This window comes from Equus przewalskii, chromosome 2 (genome assembly GCF_037783145.1).
Source record: "Equus przewalskii isolate Varuska chromosome 2, EquPr2, whole genome shotgun sequence".
Taxonomy (NCBI): domain Eukaryota; kingdom Metazoa; phylum Chordata; class Mammalia; order Perissodactyla; family Equidae; genus Equus; species Equus przewalskii.
Genome location: NC_091832.1, coordinates 41,490,468 through 41,513,926, shown reverse-complemented (window position 1 = coordinate 41,513,926; position 23,459 = coordinate 41,490,468). Strand labels below are relative to the sequence as shown.

At 51.9% G+C, this 23,459-nt stretch overlaps 1 protein-coding gene across 9 annotated transcripts in view; it reads left to right on the top strand.

Annotated features, from left to right (window-relative positions):
• Positions 1 to 2,411: 2,411 nt before the first annotated feature.
• PIK3CD (phosphatidylinositol-4,5-bisphosphate 3-kinase catalytic subunit delta) overlaps positions 2,412 to 23,459 on the top strand; it is a 55,022-nt gene continuing 33,974 nt past the window's right edge. For 3 of the 9 annotated variants that reach the window (XM_070610901.1, XM_070610896.1, XM_070610890.1), the window contains exon 1: positions 4,328 to 4,551. The gene's annotated coding sequence lies outside the window, so the exon portion shown is untranslated. Of the gene's footprint in view, positions 2,553 to 4,018; positions 4,552 to 23,459 lie in introns of those variants that run through there. The other 6 variants (XR_011537590.1, XM_070610899.1, XM_070610894.1 and 3 more) reach the window with 3 other exon arrangements.

The window sequence follows — 23,459 nt, the reverse complement described above, 5'->3', positions numbered from 1 at the left end:
AGAGAAAGGAAATATATATGTATATATTGTAGACTGGGAGTTTTTTGCTGCCTTTTGTCCCCAAATCCCCACAGTACACAGTTGTATATCTTAGTTGTGGGTCCTTCCAGTTGTGGCATGCGGGACGCAGCCTCAGCAGGGCCTGATGAGGGTGCCATGTCTGCACCCAGGACCCGAACCGGCGAAACCCCGGGCTGCTGAAGTGGAGCGCGCGGACTCAACCACTCGGCCACGGGGCGGCCCCTGCTGTAGACGTTAACGTGTGAGTCACAGCCCACCATTCTGCAGCTCAGCTCTGAATCCTCCCACCGCTTCCCATCACGCTTTCAGCCAAATCCCACATCCCCAGCTGCCCCCTCCCCAGCTCCTCTTCCTTGCTGTTTTCACCCCAAATCACCCCACCCTCAGCCTCCCTGGCCTCCTTGCTGGTCCTCAGTGTGCTACTGCTCAGCCCCTTTGCGCTGGCTGTTCCCTCTGCCTGGGATGCTCTTCCCTCATCTCACTCAGAGCATCGCTCTGCTCAAATGTCCTGACCTCAGAGAGGCTTTCCCTGACTCCCCTGTCCCCTCCCCCATCTCTCTCTCCCCTCCTAACCTGAGGAATATTTCTCTGCAGCAGTGGCTACTTCACGACACTGTATCTTATTTCTATTCTTCATAGTTTCCCTTCCCTCTGGAGGATAAGCTCCGGGAGGGAGAGCCGGTCTTTGGTTTGTATTTGGTTTGTACGGTGCTGTATCCCAGAGCTCAGAACTGTAGCAGCCCAGCTTGCTGGTGAGTCAGTGTTGCAAAGCCTGGGTCACCCTGGGTGTATGGAGGCATGAGGTTGGATCCAGCCCCACAACCGCAAACCTCGCTGCTCCTTCACCCCAAACCCCACTGGTCTCCACCATCCCCTTTCCACAATTTCCCCTCACCCAGGACTAGGAAGAGCTTCAAAGGATTTGTTTAAAAGCCAACTGAGGTTTTTTGAACGTTGACTTTGCGCCAGGGGCAAGACTGTGGACTCAAGGACTCCTCCCCCAGCCCCAGGTCAAGAGGTGCTGACCCAACTCACCCAGGGTGGCACCGCTGGTAGGTGGTCAGGTCGGGATTTGAGCCTGGGCAGCCTGGGTTTTGAGTGTGTGTGTTTTACAAAAAGGATAACTCGATCTCTCTCAGTAGCCTACATTTGGTTGCGCCCAGAAATTCCATCTCCGTCAGTTTGTCTCTGGCCTCACAAGGGCCTGGTTCACCCAGGCCACCTCTGAGCCGTCTGGGTCTTTCTGGAGCCTTCAATCCGGCTGTGACCTGGATCAAGACCTGTCCACCTCTGAGTCATTCCCGGACGGCAGGCACAGCCTGGGGATGGGGGCTGCAAGCCCCAGGACCACCGACTTATTTTCCCCGGGCACCCCCACCTGGCCACCTCTCTGCCTCCTCTGAGCCTGTATCCTCACCAGTCAGACTTTTCAGGAAGCAGATGTGACCTTGGCCAAGTTCTCTAACCAACTGTGCTGCCCTTTCTTTGCCACTGCTATGATGTTGTCCGGGGCGGCGGCCTTCCGGTCGTGTTGAGTGCAGTCAGAAGTGCACACTCACACATACCTATAAATGGGACAGAGCGTCAGGAGATACCCTCCCTTACTGCGTGGCATACAATTGGATATTCTCTATTCTGTTCCATTTTTATAAACTTGACCCGCCGAATGGATTTCCAGTACACTAATCTGTTAATATGTCACAACCTACTGTTGCTGCTGTGGAAAAATACTGTTCTAGAGCAGAAACATCCAACCCTACTAAGCACAAAGACTCTGTTCTAGAATAACTCAATAATTAACATTTTCCGGGGGTTCGCTCTGTGTTGGACACTGTTATAAGCATCCTACATATATTAATCACGTAATCCTAACAACAGTTTTAACGGTTAAAAGCCATTATTAGTATCTCTGTTTTTCAGATGAGGAAATGAAGGCACAGAGAGGTTAAGTCACTTCCTTGAGGTCACACAGCTCCAAGTGGCAGTGCTGGGCAGTTTGGCTCCAGGGAAGGTGCTTTTAACTGCAAAGCTTCGCCACACTTTTCTTGGCCAAGGCAAAAAGGCAAGAGTTTGAGCTGGATAATTTTGCCCTGCCTGGAAGGGAAGGACCCACAGCAAACAGGGCTTCCTGCCAGGATGGGGCATGGAGGCAGGTGTCTGGAGGCCTTCGTAGAAGGGCTGAGGAAGTGGGTTCCTCACACTTGCACCCCTGCGCCCTGGTGCTCAGCTTGGCTTTGGCTGCCCTGAGATAACCCTGCTTGTGGGCATGTGTGGGTGTCGGTGGTGAGGCCGTTCAAGGTGGAACAGAGCGAAGATGCTTACTGCATCTGTGAGAAGCTACGGAGGCTGGCTGGCCTGGGAGGGGAAGTTCTGCAGGAGAGGGTGGCAGGCACAGCAGGAGGCGGGCCTGGAGGGCTGTGCACGCTCCCCTGGTGACCTGCAGTGTGCCTTCTGCCCACCCAGGCCTGGTCTCTGCCGACCAGTCTCTCCTTCCATAAAATGGGGCCAAAGGATCCCAGTCAGGAGGTCACGTGAGTAACATGGGTTGACTTCCTTACACCTAAGATGCTACTTTTCTTCTAGGACGGCCACAAATTCTCCACCGTGGCTGGTCCATTTTATCTAAAATTCAAAGGGAACTTGAAGTAGCTTCCTCCAAAACACACGTGACAACAGTTAAAAATAAAGTAAGAACGAGAGATCAGAAACCAGAGAGGAAGGCAGAAGCCAAGTCTATCGGGAACTTGAGGGACAATGCTGACTGTACTTGATGTTAAAGCCAGCCGGAGCTTCCTGGCCTCCCAGGCAAAAGAGCGGGATAAGTCTCATGGTGTGGTCTCAGAAAGGAAGTGTATGGGGTTTTCTGGAAAGTGAAACTTCTTAGACGGGGGCAGAAGCAGCACGGAACAGTCAAAGGAGGATCTGGAAGCAGTTCGACACTTAGTGTGAGGTCCCCAAAATGATTCAACCTTCCTGAGCCTCACTTTTCTTATCTGTAAAGTGGGGCTGATAAGACTTCTCTTGGGAGGCTGTTGTAGGGATCAGAGACCACAACGTGTGAAGGACATTTGAACCCTCAGCACGTCTTGCTTATCACAAAGCGTGATTTGAATGGTTGTCGGCAAAAACATATTCAATGAAGGGTTCTTTTGCACGCTGCAAAAGCATTCCCCATCTGACGGTTTCTTACAAGGAACTGAAAACCAGGGAGTAATGCAAAAGCGAAGACAGGTGTTCGGAAATCTCGGGGCAGGCTGCTTATCCTGCCAGCAGATTTTCTCCCTGAGATGTTTATTTCTCATTTCTCTTCCGGCTTTTGGCAGTATCTCCCCAGAGTGGGCTGGAGACCTCTGTCGAGGACCAGTGATCTGGGCCTGGGGTGGGAGTGAGGCTGTGAGCCTCAGATTTTCCGGTGGGAAGGGTGTTAGGGTACACGCCTGGGGACAGACCCAACATTCTTCACCAGAGGGACCCATGATCCCTCCTAGCTCCTCCACAGTATCCAGCTGAAAGCCCAGAGCCTGCAGCCCAGATCTTAGAAAACTGGCACCACTCAACAATCCACTCGTCTTGCCCAAAGTCTCGCCCCTTTCCTGGCTAGAAACAGAACAGTTTCTGTTTTTGCAGAACCCATTGCAGCCTTGCTGCAGCCATCACTGGACCCAAGCTGGTCCTGGGAGGCCAGGGCATCTCTTGGATAGAAAAAGCCCCTCTCCAAGCCTCAGTTTCCTCATGTGTCCGATGGAACAAAACAGGTGCTTCACCTCCCAGACCCGGTTGGGGAGGGTCCTGTAAGTCATTCTTTGACTGAGCAATTGATGGGCTTAGTCATCCCCCATCACATCCTAGAAGGATTTGAAACCACTACTGTAGTCTTGGGGGTGGCTACTCCCTCACCCCCATGCTCTTGACCACCAAAGCCTGGAGGCCACGCTTTCCTTCTAGGGCGGAGCCTGGCGCGACTTTGAGCTCAAAGCCGACGACTCGGGCCTCACTTACTCTCCCTAACGCCCAGTTACCTCGCGCTTGGCGCTGGCGACGCTCCCCGGGTGTCTAGGGCTGCAGTTCCCGCCTCTCCCTCCCTCTCCCGCCCGCCAGCTTTTCTCTGGCCACCGTCAAATTCTTTGGTGTGTGAATGTGGAAAGCGTGGGGGTTTTATGGGCTCTTAGGACCTTTATTTGGTTGTTTTCTTTTGTATAAAAAGAAAATTTGTTTTGAAGAAGGGCAAGGTGCAGCCCCCAGAGGCACCTGGGATGATGCCCCTCCAGCCGCAGACGGGGTGGGGATTTGGGGTTTGGGGGGACGCGGGGGGCGGGCAGACGAGGCGGCAGAGGACCTGTTGTTTTTCCTGTTGCAAGTAAAAAGGAAACAAAGTGGGAAGTGGAGTGTGCGGGCTGTCAGCAGGCGGGGCGCCCCACCGCGCCCCGCCTCCCTCCCTCGAGCCTCACTCGCGCCCAGCGCCCTCACTCCAAGCGGCCGCCGGGCCGAGCGCCCGAGCCGCCCGAGCCGCTGCCAGCCGCGCCGGGACCGGTAAGCGCTCGCTCTGGCTGCGTCTGGGGAGGTGGGGAAGAGGACCGGGGCCAGGGACGTCGAGGGGCCTCGGGGCGCCGCGGGGCTGGCCCGCGGGCGTCTCCCGGCGCCTAGAGCCCGTGCGCCCTGGTCCAGTGCGGGTCCCCGTGTCTAGCGAGCCCGGCCAGGGGCGCCCACCGGGCGGGCCGCCGGGACCTGGGCCGAGGCTGCGCTCGGGGCCGGGCCGCCCTCTGTACGCCCGCCGAGAGGGGCGCGCACAGCTCCCCTGCGCCTGTACGGCTTGCCCTGCGCAGCGGGACGGGGGAGCTCCCCGACCCGTCGGCGGGGTCCGGGCTGCGCTCCCAGCGGCGGAGCGGCCACGCCTGCACCCGCCGAGGCGCTGGGGGTCCGGAAGTGTTCAGCCGCGTGTGCCCTGCCCTGAGGGCAAGCAGGCGGGACCAGGGGGCTCCCCGGCTGCACAGCGGGGTTCGAGGTGCGCTCCCACTAGCGGTGCCGCCCCCCAGGGCCCCGCCAAGGCGCGGGGGAGAAGGGCGCGCACATCAGCCCGGCGCCTTGGTCCTGCTCGCCCTCCGCAGCCATGGCGAGGGCGACCCGGGCTAGAGAGGGGCCGGCGTGGAGCTGTGCCGGGCGCTCAGCCGTGCCGCCCGGTCCCTTTCCGCCCCGCCCCGTCGGGACTCGGGCCGCCGGCGTTACTGCCGCGTGTTTACTGCAGCGGCGCGCAGAGCTCAGCCCCCGGATCTGCGGCTGAGCCAGGGTTACGGCGGCAAAACCGCCTCCAGCTTTGCATTTCCGGACTCTTTTTCTTTCTTCTTTTTAATACTCTTGCCCGTAATTCAGCCTGAATGAGGCTTTTTTTTTTTTTTTTTTTTTTTTAATCGAGTTTCCTGTTTTTATTTAGGCTTCCCCCTCTGCACCTCTTTCTTTGAAACCCAGGACAGGGGAACAGGGACACCTTGCGTGGGGATCAGGACGGGGTTACCGCGTAGCCGGCTGCGCTCGGCCCTGGTGGGGAGATGGAGGTCCAAAGAGGCGGGGGGACTGGTGGCAGGCCCCGACAGGCGCGCTCCGGAGGCGAGACGGGGGAGATGGGATTTCCGGGGTCGAGGGCAGCAGACTCACGTACCAGGTCCTCGCGCGGCACCCTGGGCATCTGCCCAGCCTGCCGAAGGAGCTCTCGGGCGTCCTCGGCCGATGGAGCAGCTTTCATTCGTTCAGGTGCCCCTGGAGGGAGCCGCGGGTCTCGAGAACCTACACACTATCAAGTGGGGCTTCAAGAAGCCCCCTTGGCGCCACCCTCAGAAGTGTCCTGCACAGGCGCGCGCGTGGGGGACGGGTGCGCCTTCCTGGGGGGAGGCGGTTCCTCTCTCAGGAGTCTCCGAGGGGAAGTTCAGGGCTCCAAAGGGACTTTGCAACTGAGGACTAACCCCACTGCTGGCTTGCGGGAGCGCTGGACACCGCTGGAGTGCCCCGGTGTTCCTGTCAAGTGAAGGGTACCATAGGGACTCCCCCCCCCCCCCCCGCAAGAATTGATGGTTTTTACGTCTGTGTTTTCAGTTAAACAACTGTAGGAGCTGAATGATGTCTCCATTTTCCAGGGGAGGAAACTAAGGCTCAGAAAGAGTTAAATAACTTGCCGACCCACACAGCTTCTAAGTAGCTGATCCAGAGTCCAGGCTCCTTCAGACGCCAAAGCCCTTAGTCATCTGGGGGTGCTGTTGCTTGCAGATTAAGGAGAATGTTTCCTAATAGTTCTCTCGTGTGACGGTGGGGAGACTTGGGGTGTCCTTTCCCAGAGGCTTCTAGGTACCACCCTGATACTCGCATGTAAAACCCGCTGGGACCACTAACCGCCAGGTTTGATTCATGTGATCAGTGGAGATGAGATTCTTATTTACGAGGCTGCCACCGGACACAAGGAGATAGGAACAGAACTTTCTCTTCTGCTTTCTCTAGAGCAGAAATTGCCAAATGCTTAGCATTTCTCTGCTCTGCTGCGGTTTGATTTCTTGTCTTCAGGATCCCATCAATCTGGCTCGTGAGAACATTGCCTAGCACACATGAGGGTGATTGTCTTTCAATGCTTCACAAACTTCTCCAAGTAATGGCAGACAGTCTGGGGTGCAGCCGGTGGGGGTGTGTAAGGGAGTGCTCTTAAAACCTAATTGGCAGTTGCCACCTCTAAAGACAGCCAATATTACCTCTTTCTGAGCCCCAGTCTCCCACCTTCTCCACCCATGTTTAGAAACAGCACTGGCCACTCTGCGAATATAGATGTTTCTAGAATTAGGGCAAGTGTCCTAAAGGTGCTCCTGGCCACCCTGATCTCCCTTGCAGTTAGGACAAGCTGCATTTCTGCAGCCTGAGTCCCTGCCCAGAAAGGGTGCATAAAGCTTATCTTTGCACTGTGCTGTGGGCTCCATCCTTTCTCCTGCTTTGCTGTGTTTAGTAAGTATTTACTGAGATCCTCCTGGGGGCAGGGGCTGCGCTAAGAACAAGGCAGGCAGGCTGGGAAGGTACCAGCCTCTGGGGAGGGGGCGCTTAGAAGACACAGACAGCCCACAAATAACAAATAGAGAGGAGCCTTAGACCCCGGGAGCTTCAATGCTTAGCGGCACTGCGGTGTGGCGGGAGTCTTGGGGGGGGGGGTGAATGGGGGGTCAGGGGTCAGTTCCTGCTTCACCTTGTTTTTCTTCAATTGCACAGTTAAAGGGAGAAGTGAATGTGCAACTTATGAAGCAATTCCTCTTTGGCTGGCTTATTTTTCAAAACCATTTTTGTTTAGAGACCAGTTCCCTCCCTCGCAGAGGCAGCTGCTTCTGTGGGTCTGATGGTGGGGCTTGGGGCCCCACCAAATGTTTCCTTACCGTGGGTCCTCAGAAAAGCTCTTTTGGCCACTCCCCAGGGGACAAACACGTTTCCCAGCAAAACTGCTGGAGGGGCAGTTCCAGAGGGAAGTGCTCCAGGAGGATCCGGGGTGCCGTCCTGTCCCATGTCAGGCAAATGTGGTAATTGACCGCCAGCTGGAGGATGGCAGGAGCCTGACTGGTTTGGGAGGGAGGGGAACATTCTCATCTTTGTGCCAGCGCCGGTGTTTCACAAATGACAAAGGTTGCAAAACTCCTCTCTCCTTGCAGTTAATGCTAAAACTGAATTTTCTTTAATTTCGTTGGTGGAAATCCCCCGCAATCATATCAGAAATGCTGCCAGTTTCAAGATGGAAGAAAAAAACACAAAACCTGGGAACCTCCCTCCTCGCTCTTTCCTTGCAGACAAACACTATGACTTTCTGTGGGTCACACCAAACTATGGCCCTTCCCCTTTCCCCGAGGGCCAGCACAGTCCCCGTGGTCTGAGGTGGGCGCTGTGCAAGTTCTCCGGCTCTCCTGGCTCCATGAGAACCCCCTCCCTCCCCGGGAGTGGCACCCTCACCCCTGGGAGGAGGGTCAGGGCTCCTCCTAGGAATGGGTGCTTTCCTAGGCCGCCCAGAGGGAGAGTGACTGAGTGATGGGCGTGGTGTTTGTAAAGTGGCATGTCAGTAGCTTGTTTCACTTACACTGGGGGAAATTGCTTTCCACTTAGAGACAATGCCAAGAGTGACAGTGGGCGGAGGGGGCTGGGAGGGGGGAGAGGAGCAGGCCCAGAAGGGGAGGGAGCTGCCCTGGGTTGGAGGTTCTGTCCTGGGGGGGACACTGTGTTCGCTTCCTGTGGCTGCTGTAACAAATTACCACACATTTTGTGGCTTAAAACAACAGAAATTTATTCTCTCTCGTTTCGGAAACCCAGAAGTTCAAAATCAAGGCGTCAGCAGAGCCTTGCTCCCTCCAGGGGCCTTGGCTCCGGCCCTTCCTCGGCTGTGGCAGCACCACTCCCATCTCCGCCCCCGTCTTCACCCAGCCTTCTCCCTGGGTCTGTGTCTCCTCTTCTGTCTGTTAGAAGAACACTTGTCGTTGGATTTAGGACCCACCCGAATAATCCTGGATGAACTCATCTCAAGATCCTTAATTACATCTGCAAAGACCCTTTTCCCCCATAATTATTTTTCCAAATAATTCACAGGTTCCAGGGGTTGAGACACGGACATATCTTTTTGGGGACCCCTGTTCAGCTTGCCACAGACGGGCGGGAGTGTGTTTTCTGGGGAAGGTGTTGAGCTCAGTTGTTTTTTTTCAGGGAACCAAATGCTCCAGGCTTCTGGGCCCTGTGCTGCTACTTTCCCCTGGGTGACATTAGGCAAGGATTTCGTCCCATTGTCCCTCTCTTCCCACCTGCTTCCCTTTCCCCAACTTTGTGACCTGGCAGTCCCCTTAGTAGTCAGCTCCGCTAGTAGCAGCCCCCTGTTCCCCAGGATCCCAATAACAGATGATGAAACTTCTGGAGCTCTGGAGAAACAGCCTGTGCCTACTACTTCACTTGCAGAGACGCTTTGGCCCTCCTCCTTTTCTCTCTCCCTTCCTAACCTCTCCCTCCTTCTCTGCAAGGACTGCCCCTTCTCTGCTCAGGGCCCCTCCCAGCCAGGGCTCCTCTCCTCCGTCTGGAGCCACGTATTGGAGCCGCGTATTTTGGAGTTTCCTCTGTTGAGCAGGCAGACTCAGTTTTGCTGCTGTGTCCCATGTCCTCCTCTTGAGGGGCCACCGTTGTGGGATGGGGCTGGTGGTGCTGGAAAGGATTTGGGGAGCTCGCCAGTCATTGATGCTTGTAGGAGGGGGAAGGCTGAGGACCTGGGGTTTGCGATTGGGGGAGGTGCTCCAGGCTCTCTGGAGGGGCAGGGCCCCTCTCCTGCTGCCCCCTCCCCGGTTGGGGGAGGGGGTGGGGAGGGGAGCATTGCTACTTTGCTTTTGTTATGAAATCTGGGAGAAATGCTTTCTCATCAATATGGAAGCAAGATCATAGCTCTGTTATTGAAACTTTAAAAGTCATTTATGTGTGGGGGCTGGCCCCGTGGCCGAGTGGTTAAGTTTGCGCGCTCCGCTGCAGGTGGCCCAGTGTTTCGTTGGTTTGAATCCTGGGTGCGGACACGGCACTGCTCATCAAACCACGCTGAGGCAGCGTCCCACATGCCACAACTAGAAGGACCCACAACGAAGAATATACAACTATGTACTGGGGGGCTTTGGGGAGAAAAAGGAAAAAAATAAAATAAAATCTTAAAAAAAAAAAATGTCATTTATGTGTGGGTGGGGTGGGGCAAGGCATGAGGTGGTGAGGGGGCATTGCCACATGGAAGAAAAAGTACTCTCCTTGGGGTAGGCCAGACTAGGATTTCATCTCAACTGCTTTTTCTCTGCTTGGTGACCTTTGGCAAATCGCTTAACCCTTCTGAGGTCAGAATCCCCAACTGTAACATTGGAATAACAATACCTACTGGCAGTCTTTAAGATTTCATATATCGTCCGGTGGAAAGTGCCAGGCACACAGCAAAACACACAGCGTCTGTGAAGGAGCTGGTATAGAGTGGGTGATGCATAAGAAATTGATTATCTACTATCCCAGCATAGCCACTGCCAGTTTGGGTATCTTTTCCATGTTTATATGTGCATTTTGAATTTATTTATTTATTGCCTCCCCACAGCCCCAGTACATAGTTGTATATCCTAGTTGTAAGTCCTTCTGGTTCTTCTGTGTGAGCCACTGCCACAGCATGGCTGCTGATAGACAAGCGGTGTGGTTCTGCAACCAGGAAACGAACCTGGGCTGCTGAAGCGGAGGGCGCTGAACTTTAACCACTAGGCTATCAAAGCTGGCTCTATATGTGCGTTTTTAATTTAGGTGTAACTACTAGGCATGAGACTTTTTATCTTAATTTTTGCATTTTGATTGTCGTAAAATATACATAAAATTTACCGTTTTGACCATTTTTAAGTATACGGTTCTATGGCATTTAGTACATTTTCACATCACCACCACCCATCTCTAGAACTTTTGCATCTAGCAAAATTGAAACTCTACCCATTAAACAGTCACTCTCCTCCCAGCCCCTGGCTGCTGTCTTCTGTCTCTGTAAATGTGACTACTCTCCGGGCCTTACATAAGGGGAATCACACAGTATTTGTCCTTTTGCGATTGGCTTATTTTACTTAGCATCATATCCTCAAGGTTGACCCACCTTGTAACATACATCAAAATTTCCTTCCTTTTTAAGTTTGAGTAATATTCTGTTGTGTGGATCTCCCGCATTTGCTTATCCTGTCATCTGTCGATGGACACTTGGGTTGCTCCCACCTTCTCACTGTTATGAACAATGCTGTGACAAACATGCATGTACCAATAGCAGTTCATGTCCCTGCTTTGCATTCTTTTGTGGGTATACCCAGAAGTGTAATTGCTGGACCATATGATAATTCTGTGCTTAATTTTTTTTTTTAAAGATTTAATTTTTTTCCTTTTTCTCCCCAAAGCCCCCCGGTACATAGTTGTATATTCTTCATTGTGGGTCCTTCTAGTTGTGGCATGTGGGACGCCGCCTCAGCGTGGTTTGATGAGCAGTGCCATGTCCGCGCCCAGGATTCGAACCAACGAAACACTGGGCCGCCTGCAGCGGAGCGCGCGAACTTAACCACTCGGCCACGGGGCCAGCCCCTCTGTGCTTAATTTTTTGAGGAGCGAGCCTTGTGCTTTTATGATTTGCTTTTTTCACATAGCATTGTCACATCAGCATTCTTCCACATTGTTTCATAACCTAGCCACCACTTTTAGTAGCAGTATAAGTGTCCCAAAGCCGGGACACCTCATTTTCTCAAGGATCCTCCATTGTGGGACATTTACGTTTCTTCCAGGCACATACACACCCCCCACTCCCAAAATACTGTAATGGATATTTTCAGGCAAATGATTTTTCTCATAATCAAGACTTATTGCATCAAAGGCATCAACCATTTTTATGGTGCTTGGAGCTAAATGATATTCTAAGAAAGATGGGACCAGTTTATCCCAGTGATCTATAATAGTTTCACGGCACTCTTGCCAACATTGAATAATATTGAAAAAAATGTTTTACTAATAGGCCTAAAAGGTAATTATGTTAAATGTGTTCCTTTCATTGCTAATGAGGTTAAATAGTTTCTTTCTCGTTGCTAGCTGTATGTCTAGCAGGAGGTTAGCTGGAGTGTAATGCAGTGGTTAAACCCCAGAAATCTGCAATTGGACGGATTCAGGTTCAAACTGTAACTTCCCCACTTCCCTGCAGTGTGACCTTGAATAGATTACTTACCTTCTCTGATCCTTGATTTCCTCTGCTGTAAAAAGAAGCTAATGGGACCTATTCTTAGGGTTGTCTTAAGGATTAAATGAGATAAACCAGATAACGAACATCACCTAGCACATAGTTGATACTCAGTAAATATTAGCCGTTATTGTCATTATCATTATTTTAATTTAACCATTCCCCCTCAAGATTCATCTTGTTTCAGCCAAGAGAGACGGTTTACACTTAAACCAAAGGGATTTGGGTTAAGCGCAGACGTCGATTTTTCTGCTATAAAGGTAGAAAATCCTAGAAGGGAGCCGAGAGCCCTCTCTGTCGAAATGGACCGTGTCCTTGGCTGGCTGGATTTGGGTCTGAGTCCACCCGGGGCCAGCAAATGAACCTTTGCCAGGTGGAGCTCGCCTTGCTGAGCGGTGGAGGGGCTGTGACGGGCTGCAGGGCATCTCCAGGCCCCGACAGGGCTGTTTCTCCAGGACCCTGCACCCCTGAAGTCCTGCAGCCACTGTCTCGTGGAGATGGGGGTAAATCTCATTAATGGTTGAATCCAGAATTCATTGTGGTGACTGTCCCACGTCGACATCCAGATGCTCCTTCATGTAGCTTGGGAAACTGAGGCGTGCGTTTCAGGGGCAGGGCCCCAGTGGCCTGGCCCCACCTGGATTGCTGCCCAGATAGCCCCTTGGAGTAAAGGCACTTCCTCTTTCCTCTCAGGTGGCCCCGGGGGAGGGGCGCAGAGGTCAAGGGCTCGGTGTTTATCTGTGCTTCATGCCTGCATTTTCCTCTTTGCTGCTGACCTGGGTCTGAGGAGGAAGTTAGTGAAACCAGGAGCTTGAGCTCAAATAAACTGCTTCATGAGAAGTTTCTTTTAGGGGAAAAAACACCAAAACCCCCCAACTTTCCCCTTCACCTGTCCCTCTCAAAAAATTCCATTAAAAACGTTTCTCGTGTTCAGAGCCAGTGAAAGGATGAGCAAGACCACACCTCCTGTTTCCGATGGTTCCCGGGCCCGGGAGCTGGATCACCGGGTCGTGAGTGTTTTTTCCCTGTGGTGAAGTGTGACGAATATTTGAATAACACAGCCCATCTGCTGTCATTTTGGAAACCCGCGATGAAGTGTGGTCTATTTTTAAATGAAATGCACCAGCAGCACATCCAGTATGTGGAAGTTTCCTACGATGTGCGAGGCTGCGTCGGTCTGAGGGGAAGCAGGGAGCAAGGCACAGTGTTTCGAGAATGAATGGAAAGGAAGCTTAATGTTGGTGTCAAAAGCAAGAGCGTCAGAATTAGATGGATGTTCAGATCTTGGCTTTGACACTTAACATGGAGGTGACTTGGCGAGTTGCTGAACCTCCAGGTTTTCACCTGAAAATTGGGATAACAGTACCTCTTTTACTGGATTGTCGTGAAGATCAGAAATAAGGCGAAAACTGTAGTGAGGAACAAGCACTCAAAAAGTTGCTATTTTTGCCATTAGATGAATGACTCTTTGCGGCCCACCCTGTAGGAGCGAGAGGACTGTAAATGACAGGTGTCTTCGTCGTCGGTCACTGGCGTTTGCTGGTGCGGAAAGGTTTATTCCTCCGTGACCCTCCCACGAATGTTCCATGTGCCTTGCAGGAGGCTGTGTCAGTAAATGCCCCCTTTACAGATAACGGTTGGAGTTGCTTTGTCCTTTCTTATCAGCCTCTCCTCTCAGATGTGTCAAAGCCGGAAAGTCTAGGTTTTTTTGGCTTTTCCTAACCCTTCAAAGTCTGAATGAGCTTGGGGATGAGAGCTGAGCACTGTGGCAGTGAGGTCTTTTCCGGGACGTTTCCTTCCTTCCCCCAGGTGGTTGGCAGGAGCGGCCCCTGGACTAGCTCACCTGGCCTGGCCCGGCAGGTAAGAGCCTCTCGCTGGTGAGGTCTGCCTTCAAGTGACCTTGGCCATGGCAGTGGACTCTGGGTTGGCCCTGTCACCTGTGAGCTGCCGCAGTGAGACAGGGGCTCCCGACGGGGCGAGCTGCTCTGGAAGCAGCCGTTCCAGGAGCCCTCTTGCTGTAGGTTGTGGGAAAGTGGTTGGGAGATGGCTGGCAGTGACCTTGACCCTCATGGACCGCTTCTCTGACTTTCCCACCGGCTCCTCCCGCCAGAAGAGATGGGATGTCTAACCCCAGCCGGCAGCAGCCCACCCCAACTGTGACCTTGCTTTGAAGCTTCAAGTTTTATTTTTAACACTACCGTTAATTTTACATTCTCTTCCCTGATAAATCCTTGTTTATTTTACTCTGAAGAATATTTCCTCCTAACGTTGGAGTCAGATGAATGCTCTGGGAAGATGTTTATGTTTTCTCTGTGGCTTCTGCTCCTTCCAGCACAGCATCTCCAACCGTAGTTTGTAAAACGTGCCTTAGGGAAAAATAGAATGAAGAATGATTAGACGCAACGGCAACACGAAATGCACAGTTTAATAGGAGCCCTTTTACCCTTTGTGATTTGTTGGTTGAGTAACTGAAACTTTGGTTCGGGGAGAGAATTGTTAAAATGCTGCCCCTCGAACCAGCCCCGGTGGCCTAGTGGTTAAAGTTCGGCACGCTCCACTCTGGCTGCCCGGGTTTGGTTCCTTGGCGAGGAACCACGCCACTCACCTGTCATTAGCCATGCTGTGGTGGCAGCTCACATAGAAGAACTAGAAGGACTTAGAGCCAGAATATACAGCTACGCACTGGGGCTTTGGGGAGGGGGAAAAAAAAAGGAGAGAGGGAGACTGGCAACAGATGTCAGCTTAGGGAGGATCTTGCGCAGTCTTCCTTAATTTTTTAGTATGTGCGTCACTAGCACGGCATGGGCACTAACAGAGAAGGTCCACCCCCAGGAACCAAACCCGGGCCACTGAAGCAGAGCGCACCGAACTTAACCACTGGGCCACGGAGGCTGGCCCTCAGATTTCAACATTTTATTTTAACTTAAAACATATCAATGTACCTTGGTTCACTGATGTACTGACATAAGGCCGAGAGCTTCTGTTTGGATAGGTTCATCATTCTTACATAAGGCCTGTTGCAATGTATGGTCCTTGTAAATTTTTATAATTCTTCTGAATCTTTTTAGTTGCCTTGCCCTGTCTAATTCAATGGAAAGTTTGTCTTAGTGACTTGTCTTTATTGAATTTTTAGAGCATTCAGCTTCGTTTTCATGGAAACAGCTCTTTCCTTTCACAGCCATATTTCACCCACTTACCCACTTACTACAAAGTGTAATTACAAAGGTGAGCAACTGGTGTGGGCATATTTGGGACAAGCACAGCTAACTCTTGCTGGCCTACAGAGACCAGGGCCTGGCATCTGGCACCCGAGGAGTCGCCTGCTGGCCCTGAGTGGTCAGCATGCTAAGGCCACTGGTCAGGACATTTTGAAGAAGGGATGGAGAGCACCGTTCACCCCGATCCTGGTGCGTAGAGGTCAGGTGAGACGTAGGAGTCGCAGAGCCTGGGCCAGAGGCGGGGCTGGACTTAGAACTCCCATAAACTCCACCAGCTCCTCACTCTGCGAATGAGCAGGACAGGCTCTGGAAGGAGGCGTTTCAGACCAGTTTGTTTTTTAATCAGCAGCCTTTGTACGAATGAGCTTTGCTGTTAGTCAACTCAGAAGGGCCAGCTTCCTTGATCTGGCTTGCTGCCTCTTTGTCTAATAATAATAACAGCACTCTCTCTGTGCTAGGCTGTGTTCTGGGCGCTCTGAAAATACTGATTTATTTTTATAAGTACTATTGCGATCCCTGTTTTACAGAAAGGGAAACTGAAGTACAGAAAGGTGCAGTAACTTACCTAGGTGTTACCCAGCTAGGAGGTGGCAGAGCCCGCTCCTAACCCCTGGATTGTTCTGTCTCCAAACGTGGCTGCTTGGTTTCCAGGAGGAAGCGTTTGGTTGGGGTGGGGGAATGTGGACCCCAGGTAGGAGCAGGGCTGAGGCCCTGCAAGTCAGTTGGCTGTGCAGAGGGGCCTCCCAGCTGCGTGCTCCCCAACCCCTCTGTCCCCACGGCTGAATTGGGCTCCAGGCAGCCTTTCTGTTCTTCCGGGTCCTTCATCTCTGGTGGAGTTGGCTTCGTGGGGTCTGTTCCTCTGCAGCAAGAGGTGCCAGGAGGATGGAGCTTCTGGGACCAGTCCGGCCCCAATCTGCCCTGGGTGGTGTCCATTCTGCCCCCATCCAGAGAAGCAGGGCGTGGTCTCTGAAATCTTAATTGCCTCTTTGCCCAACTCTGGAAACTTGTGGGAAGTCCACCCAGGGGTCCTCAAGCTGGTGGGTGACACAATCAGGGAAACAGGACTCTGGTGTCTTCTTAGCCAATGGCCCAAATCTGGTTCCTTGGCACTGACCCCGGAGAGTCGGGACAGTGACCCAGGAGAGGCAGTGTGGTACAGTGGTAAGAGCAGGGCTCTGGAGTCCAGCTGGGTTCCAGTCTGCCTCTCCCATTCACCAACTGTGCAGCTGGAACCTCCTTGAGCCCCACTTTCCTCCTTTGTGAACTAGAAGGCCCACCTTAGGGGCTTGCTGTGGTGATTAAATGAGAAAATGTGTATAAGGCCCCCAAAACGTGCTAGCCCATGGCGGGGGCTCAGCCATGGGGGCCGCCCGCTGTAGCCCCAAAGACGGGCCTGATAAATGATGAAGAGGCTGTTGTTCTGGGACAGTCTGAACTTATCCCAGAGGCTCCCAGGGGCAGAAATGGCCTGTAGACCTGCTCTGGGAGTGGAAGGAGGTGACACGAGGGCACCTGCCAAGGAGAGACTGACCAGACGATGGAGGGAGGAGCGAGGTGTTCAGAACACTCTGTGTGGTCCCCAATGCCTACAGGTTGTTTACGGTCCTGGGGTTTCATGAGAGCAGGCAAGAAGGAGGACATGTAAACCTGTGGCCGGGTGGGGAAGTGGGCCAGGGGCTGTGTGCCTAGGTGGGCAGCCAGCAGCAGAGTGGACCCCAGGAGAATGGAGTAAACACCAGTAGCTGAGACCCCTGTGAGCGTACCCATCTCTATCGCCACCCTGAAGGGGTGTGTGTGTGTGAGAGAAAGATTAGCTTGGGGTCAGAACAGAAGAGGAGAAGTGGGGTCTGGAGTTTTAAAAGATAATTATTTGAGAGTGGGGTAACCTGCTTCTTCTGGGTGTTATGGGCTGGAATCTTCTAGATGATGCGTGTGGGTGTTTTAATATCTGTGCTATCTGTTTTGTAAATGTGTGTGTGCATGTGTGCCCTACGATTTTAATTGTACAGCATCAATACCAGCTAGTCATGAAAAGTTTGTAAAATACAGATTTGCCAGAAGAAGAGAAAGAATCCATTGTGGCCCTCCCTAGGATCCCACCACTGGTGGTTCCTGACCTTGTTCAGATTTTAAATCCTTTGGAAAATCTGCTGAAAATCATGGACCCACTCCCCAGAAAAAGGCTCCTACAAGAACATCTTTGAGTATAATTTCATGGGGTCCCTGGGTGTCCCCCAAGTTCACCCCAGGCTCTGTTAGGGTGCACTGAAGGGCTGTTGGGGTCCCACCGCTGGCTTCTCTGCATTATGAGATTCTGAGTCTGAAACCAACCTCAAAGGCCGGAGAGGGAGGGAAGATCTCGACAGCCCTGAGGCCACCGTGAGCCCTGCTTGCCCGACAACTTGTTCAAAGGCTGCTTTGAAGCTGTTTCTGTTTGCAGTCTTGACCCCCTCTTAGGCACCATGTTCAAGTTTACTCCATGCTGTTTAAATCCTTTGTCCTAAATTCGCTGCTCCTTTTTGGGGGCTTTCAGCAAGGACCGACTTTCCTGCGTCATTTGGTGACTCTCCCACTGTCAGACTGGCTCATTTACGAGGTCAGAGTCCTTTGGGTCGGCTGCAACCTGAGGTTTTGTGGCTCCCCTTCGGCGTGAAGGGCCTTGTCTGGGACAGATGGAAAAGCCTGCCCAGGAGAGCTGGGTCTGAGTCATGGGGGGGTGGTAGGGTCTGTAGAGGATGGGAAGTCATGGCCGTGTCCAGGCTCTGTGTGCTGGCCTCCAGGCAGCTTGAGACCGGCCAGGGCCTCCCTGTAAGATTAGCATAAACCCCCTTTACCTAGTGGGCGAGGCTGGTGCCGAGCACCCCACCCAGCGGAGCCCGAGGCATTGGTCAGCCGCCCTTGACCTTAGCACCATGTTCTCTGCTCTGGGCCTGGGGAGGCCCCTTCACTTCCGGTACCCCACAGCTTTCCCCAGCCCTGCGGGGAGCCAGCCTCCCTGGGGGCCACTCCCCACGTGAGACCGGTGACCTTGCCCGAGCTCTTCCTCCTCCTTTTTTAGTATAACAAGCTTTATCGAGAGAATTCATACACCATGAAATTCATTTAATGTGCAGAATTCAGTGGCTTCTAGTATATTTATAGAATTGTGAACTGTCACCATAATCGATTTTAGAACATTTTCATCACTCCAAAAAGAAACCCTGTACACATTAGCAGTCACCCCTCATTTTTGCCCAACCCCCCCAGCCCTAGGCAACCACTCATGTACTTTCTGGCTCTGTGGACTTGCCTGTTCTGGACATTTCGTATAAGTGGAATCATATGGGGTGTGGTCTTCTGTGGCTGGCTTCTTTCACTTAGCCTGTTGCCTCTTCTTCAGGAACATGTCCGACTCATACAATTACAGTGGAGGGGTTGTTTGTACCAACCGTTTATCCAATCACAAGTGTTGATGGAGCCTCTGCTCTACGAAGCCTGGAGCAGGTGCTGGACCACACAGGAGGGAACACAGCAGCCACGGGGGGGTGTATCAGTTATCTGTTGCTGTGTAACAAATCACCCCCAAACTTAGCAGCTTGAACAACAGACACTTATCATCTCCCAGTCTCTGTGGGTCGGGAATCTGGGAGCAGCTGGGGTTGCAGGTGTCTGGGGCTGGAGATGCCTGGCAAGGTTTTGTTGGGAGGCTGCAGTGACTCACCTGCCACGGCCAGGCATCTCACTTGCTCGCCATGTGGGCTTCTTCATAGGGCAGTTTGAGTGTCCTTGCATCGTGACTGCTGGCTTACCTCAGAGAGAGAGGTGAGAGGGAGACAGAGAGACCAAGCGCCCAAGACTGAAGGCCCATGGTCTCTCCTAACCGAATCTTGAAGGTGACCTGCTATGTTCTTTTGGTTACAGAGAGCAACCTTGCTATACTGTGGGCAGGGGCTGCACCTATTTGTGAACACCAGGAGGGCAATAACTGGATGTGCGTTCATCAGAGGATGGCCCGTGATACCCAGCACCCAGCTTGCTTGTTCACGAAGGGACTTCTCTGCTGCCTCTGAACCAGCTTTGGGTCAGCTATGAGTTCTCTGGGTTCCAGTCTCTAGGCCTCTTCTACCTTTCCCCACTCTTTGTGTGTAAGTAGGAAGTTAGCATGGAATTAGATGCAGCCTTGAACTTGGTTCCACCAGATTTACTCACTTCTGGTGGAGTAATTTTGACACATGATTTCTCAGGTATTTGTGAATTCTATTTGCATTTCTATCGAATTGATGCACCAGTTTTTGGATTTCCTTTTATTGGTATCATCAAGAAGGATGTTGATTAAAACAGGCCCCAGGACCCATCCCAGTGGGTTGGACACTTCCCACCACAGCACCGGTCACGCCATCTAGCAGAAGTCACCAGAGTCCCCTCCTTTCCTGAGTGGTCCATGAGACTGTCTTGAGGGGCAGGCCGGGTCTCGATAAAGTGGGCCTCTCTCACGCGTTAAAGAACAGAGCCTCGTGCCCTAAAGTAGTTGGAGGATTCGATGTTAGAAGTAGTTTCAGGTGGTGGTTAAAGGTGGGTTCTGGGCCGGCCCCGTGGCTGAGTGGTTAAGTTCGTGCGTTCTGTTTCGGCAGCCCAGGGTTTTGCCGGTTTGGATCCTGGGCGTGACATGGCACTGCTCATCAGGCCATGCTGAGGTGGGGTCCCACATGCCACAGCTAGAAGGACCCACAACTAAAATATACAACTATGTACCGGGGGGCTTTGGGGAGAAAAAGGAAAAGTGAAATCTTTAAAGATGGGTTGTGACCCCCGCTCTGCAGCTTATCGTGTAGCTTTGGGTAAGTCTTGGGCCTCATTTTCTCATGGAGATTATGATAATAACTACCTTGTGGGGTTATTTTGAGGGTTTAATGAGATAATCAAAGTTCCAGGTACCTGTGGCTGCATAACAACCCTCACCAAACTGAGAGGTGTAAAGCCATGCCTGTTTATTATGTGCACGGATTTCATGGGCCCGGAACTCAGACGGGGCTCAGCAGGACGGCTTTGCCATGCTCCGTGATGTCCAGGGTCGGCTAGGAAGATGCTCAAAGAGCTGCCAATAACTTGAACAGTTGGGGGCTGGAATCATCTGGAGGTTTCCTCATTCGTGTCTAGTCGCCTGGGCAGGGATGACTCAAAGGTCGGGCTCAGATGGGACTGTCACCTGAGGCCTGCACATGGCTTCCCTTTCTGGCTTGGGCTTCATCACGGCACGGTGGCCTCAGGAGTCACCCTTCCTTCTTGATGCACAGAGCTCCAAGAGCAAGCATTGGCGCTTGGTTCCAAACCAAGGTGGAAGCTGTGTGGCCTTTTCTGACCTAAGCTCTCGAGTCACGCATCCCCACTCCTGCTATACTCTCTTGGTCAAAGAAGTCACAAGCCCACCCAGATTTAAGGGGAGGGGAGAGAGATGCCACCTCTCAATGGGAGAAGTGTTAAAGAATTTGCCCCCATGTTTTAAAACCTCCTCAGTAAACGGAAAGCATTTAGCACAGTGACAGCCGTGGAGTGTGGGCCGGAAAAGGTTAGCGGCTGCTGTCCATATTGTTCCTAGTTTTAGTATCTCTCAGGTGCTGAGATTTCGCACACCGGAACTCACTGCTGTGTATCCAACTGTGTGACTCAGGCAAGCGCCCTGCCCCCGTCTCGACTAAATGATCCTTGGGGTCCAGCTCTGTGATTACGTTTTGTCTAACACTGCCAGGTTCCTTCTTTTTACCTTCTTCAAATTTAGACCCAACTTTTAAAAGTTTCCTAGTTTAACTTAGTTTAATTTTCTTGCCCTCAATGGCTTCTCAAGCACATCTAGAGGTTTCACAAGGAGGTTCTGGAGCAGTTTCGTGAGTTCCCCAGGTGTCTTTCGTGAGCCTTGACGTGCGAGTCACACAATGCACTGTGGTTCCAGGCAACCTATTTATCCCCTTATTCCAGTTCTCTCCCAATAAGCATTCACAGTGGATCTTTTCCACAAACACAGGAGTGTCTTTTCTTCTCTAAAAGACATAAAGAAGCCCAGGACGTGGTGTCCTCCCACAAGGATCCCATCCTGGAATTGGAAACCTAGGACTCCAGGAAACTCGATGCTCTGCTGCGAGGTCTCGGCTAGAACCCCGCTCGGGTGCTGTCTGATGGGTCCGCACCTCCACTGGCCGAGGTTGGCACAGCGGGCCGGCGCTCGCTTTTACAGACGGGGAAACAGCTCTGGAATGTTTAGGAAACTCACCCAAATCCAGATCTGTCTCCATGGCGCGTGTGCCTGCCTTTCTCCGGGAGATGCCCTACAAACACGGATGCTTTGGGGTTGACACTTGAAAGAATGAGCACTGCAAACAGGAGCATCATTTTTTTCCCTGCTGTGGCCCCCGCAGGTCAGATGCTCTGGAAGCCTCATTTAGGGCGGGCTTTTGGTCTAAGCTCGGGGAATTGGCGAAAGAAAGAAGGAAGCTCCAGATTCTAATTAACTTTGCTTTTTAACTACAGATGAGCCACTTTTTGAGTTAACTGGGGCCGAGTCTCAAAGATTAATGAAAATCTGTAAAGATGGCAGGAGAACAGGGGCCAGACACTCCTGTAATCAGGCTCCCTCATCCTTGTGCCTTGAGAGGAGCAAGATGAGGGGAACAAAGAAGTGGGGGGATTGTGTGAATAACTATGGAGACCCTCCCTCCCCTTTGAAGAGGATTATTTTCCAGAGTCCTTCTGTTTTTCCTAATAGAATTAAAAACAAACGTTTAACTGGGTTTTTTTTCTTGTTGTTAGTTGCATTTTATTTTTTTCTGACTGTAGCCTTCTTAGTCTTGGCCCCACTCAGCGTCTCATCTGACCACAACTAAAAATGCTGTAGGGGGGAAAATAATTTTCCCTCTATCCTTCTCAGTTCTTGGCTGAGACTGTCCTGTAATAAGAAGACAGATTAACAGGAGAAAAACAGATTTAATTATGTATGAAAGTATGGGAACCCCACAAAGTTACGAGATTCAAAGAAGTCACCAGAGCAGAAAGCTTTTATATTGTTTAGACAAAGAAACAATAAATGTGTGAAGGACTGATGAGACAAAGGGGTTGGGGCTAGGGGTAGTGAAATGGTGAAGAAGGAACAAGCCTTGTTTATACAACCTTCCTGACCCTGAATTCCCCGTGTCTGGTGATAAGGATCCTTCCACCCTCCAGTACAGGGAGGGGACCTTGTGCCTGGAAGATTTATCTCCTGCTTTCCAGAGGACAAAGGAGTTTCCGAGTGTCCTTTTTGCACTGGCTGTTTTTGAAGTACTTTTCATTCAAAATAATCAATATGCCAAAGTAGCATATTTTGGGGTAACATATTCTGAACCCCTACAATGCTGAGTGCCAAATATGAAGAGGAAGAGCCAACCAGAATTCCAGGAAGGTTGGTGGTTGGAATCTGGGTGGGCAGCTGGGAGAAGCTGGCATTTCCTCACAGTGAGGGTCCCTGGGAGTGTCAGGAGATGAAGAAAGAGAGTGACTAGTGGAGCAGATCAGCTTCCCTCTCACAGCGCTGGTTGGATGCTCATCTGGTTTCCTGCCTCAGGCCTGGGAACTTAGAAAGAGGGTGCACTCCTTTTGGCTGTAGCAAGTAGAGGGACCCGAATATAATTTCTGTGCATGTACTCTGCTTGTCTAACAGTGATGAAACTAATTTGTTTATCCACTAAGTTGATTTATTTATGCCCTCACCTGTATTTCAGAAAGGACTTATACCTGAGCCCTGAATGAGGAGTCAGGAGACTGGTTTTTCTTCCTGCTCTGTCACCAACTAGTTGTGTGATATTGAGCAAGTCACTTCATCTCTTTCCGTCTGTGTCCCTTCTGTGAGAACAAACATGTACTGAGCATTTACTATATGCACGAGGCACTGTTCCAGAGACTTCCCATCTATCTGTATCTATTTACTTAATTCTCTTCCAGACGACTTACTACGTTGTGTATCTTTCTGGAATTTGTCAGTGCTGTTCCAGCACATCTTTGTCACACAGGCAGGACGACTTCCTGTGGCTTTTGCCATTTTCAAGAATCTTGGATTTTGCTTTGGGCTCCAGAAGAACCGCTACCTGACACCTCCAATTTGAACCCCAAGCCAGGGCATTGAGTTCCACTGCTGATGAGGCCCTTGTCTTAGAACTTGGCTTTCATCAGACCCATGCTGGAGAGAAAGGGAAGTCTGCAGGACTGGGCCCCTGGGGAGAAAGGCACCCCCCGTGGGGATGGGGGAGTGGTGCCACCAAAGCCTGTCTGCCCCTTGGAAAATCTCTTTGATGGCCTGGCCCTGTCATTATCCTTTCCTGGTTGGGGGTTGCTGGGGATGCCACCTCTCCCTAGCTTGGGTGGCTGCCAGAGAACTCCTCTCAGCTTCTATCTGCCCATCCAAGGTCTGGCTGTGACTTCCGGAGGGTTATTTCTCATCCTAGGAAACCCCCGCCCTGTGGGTTAAG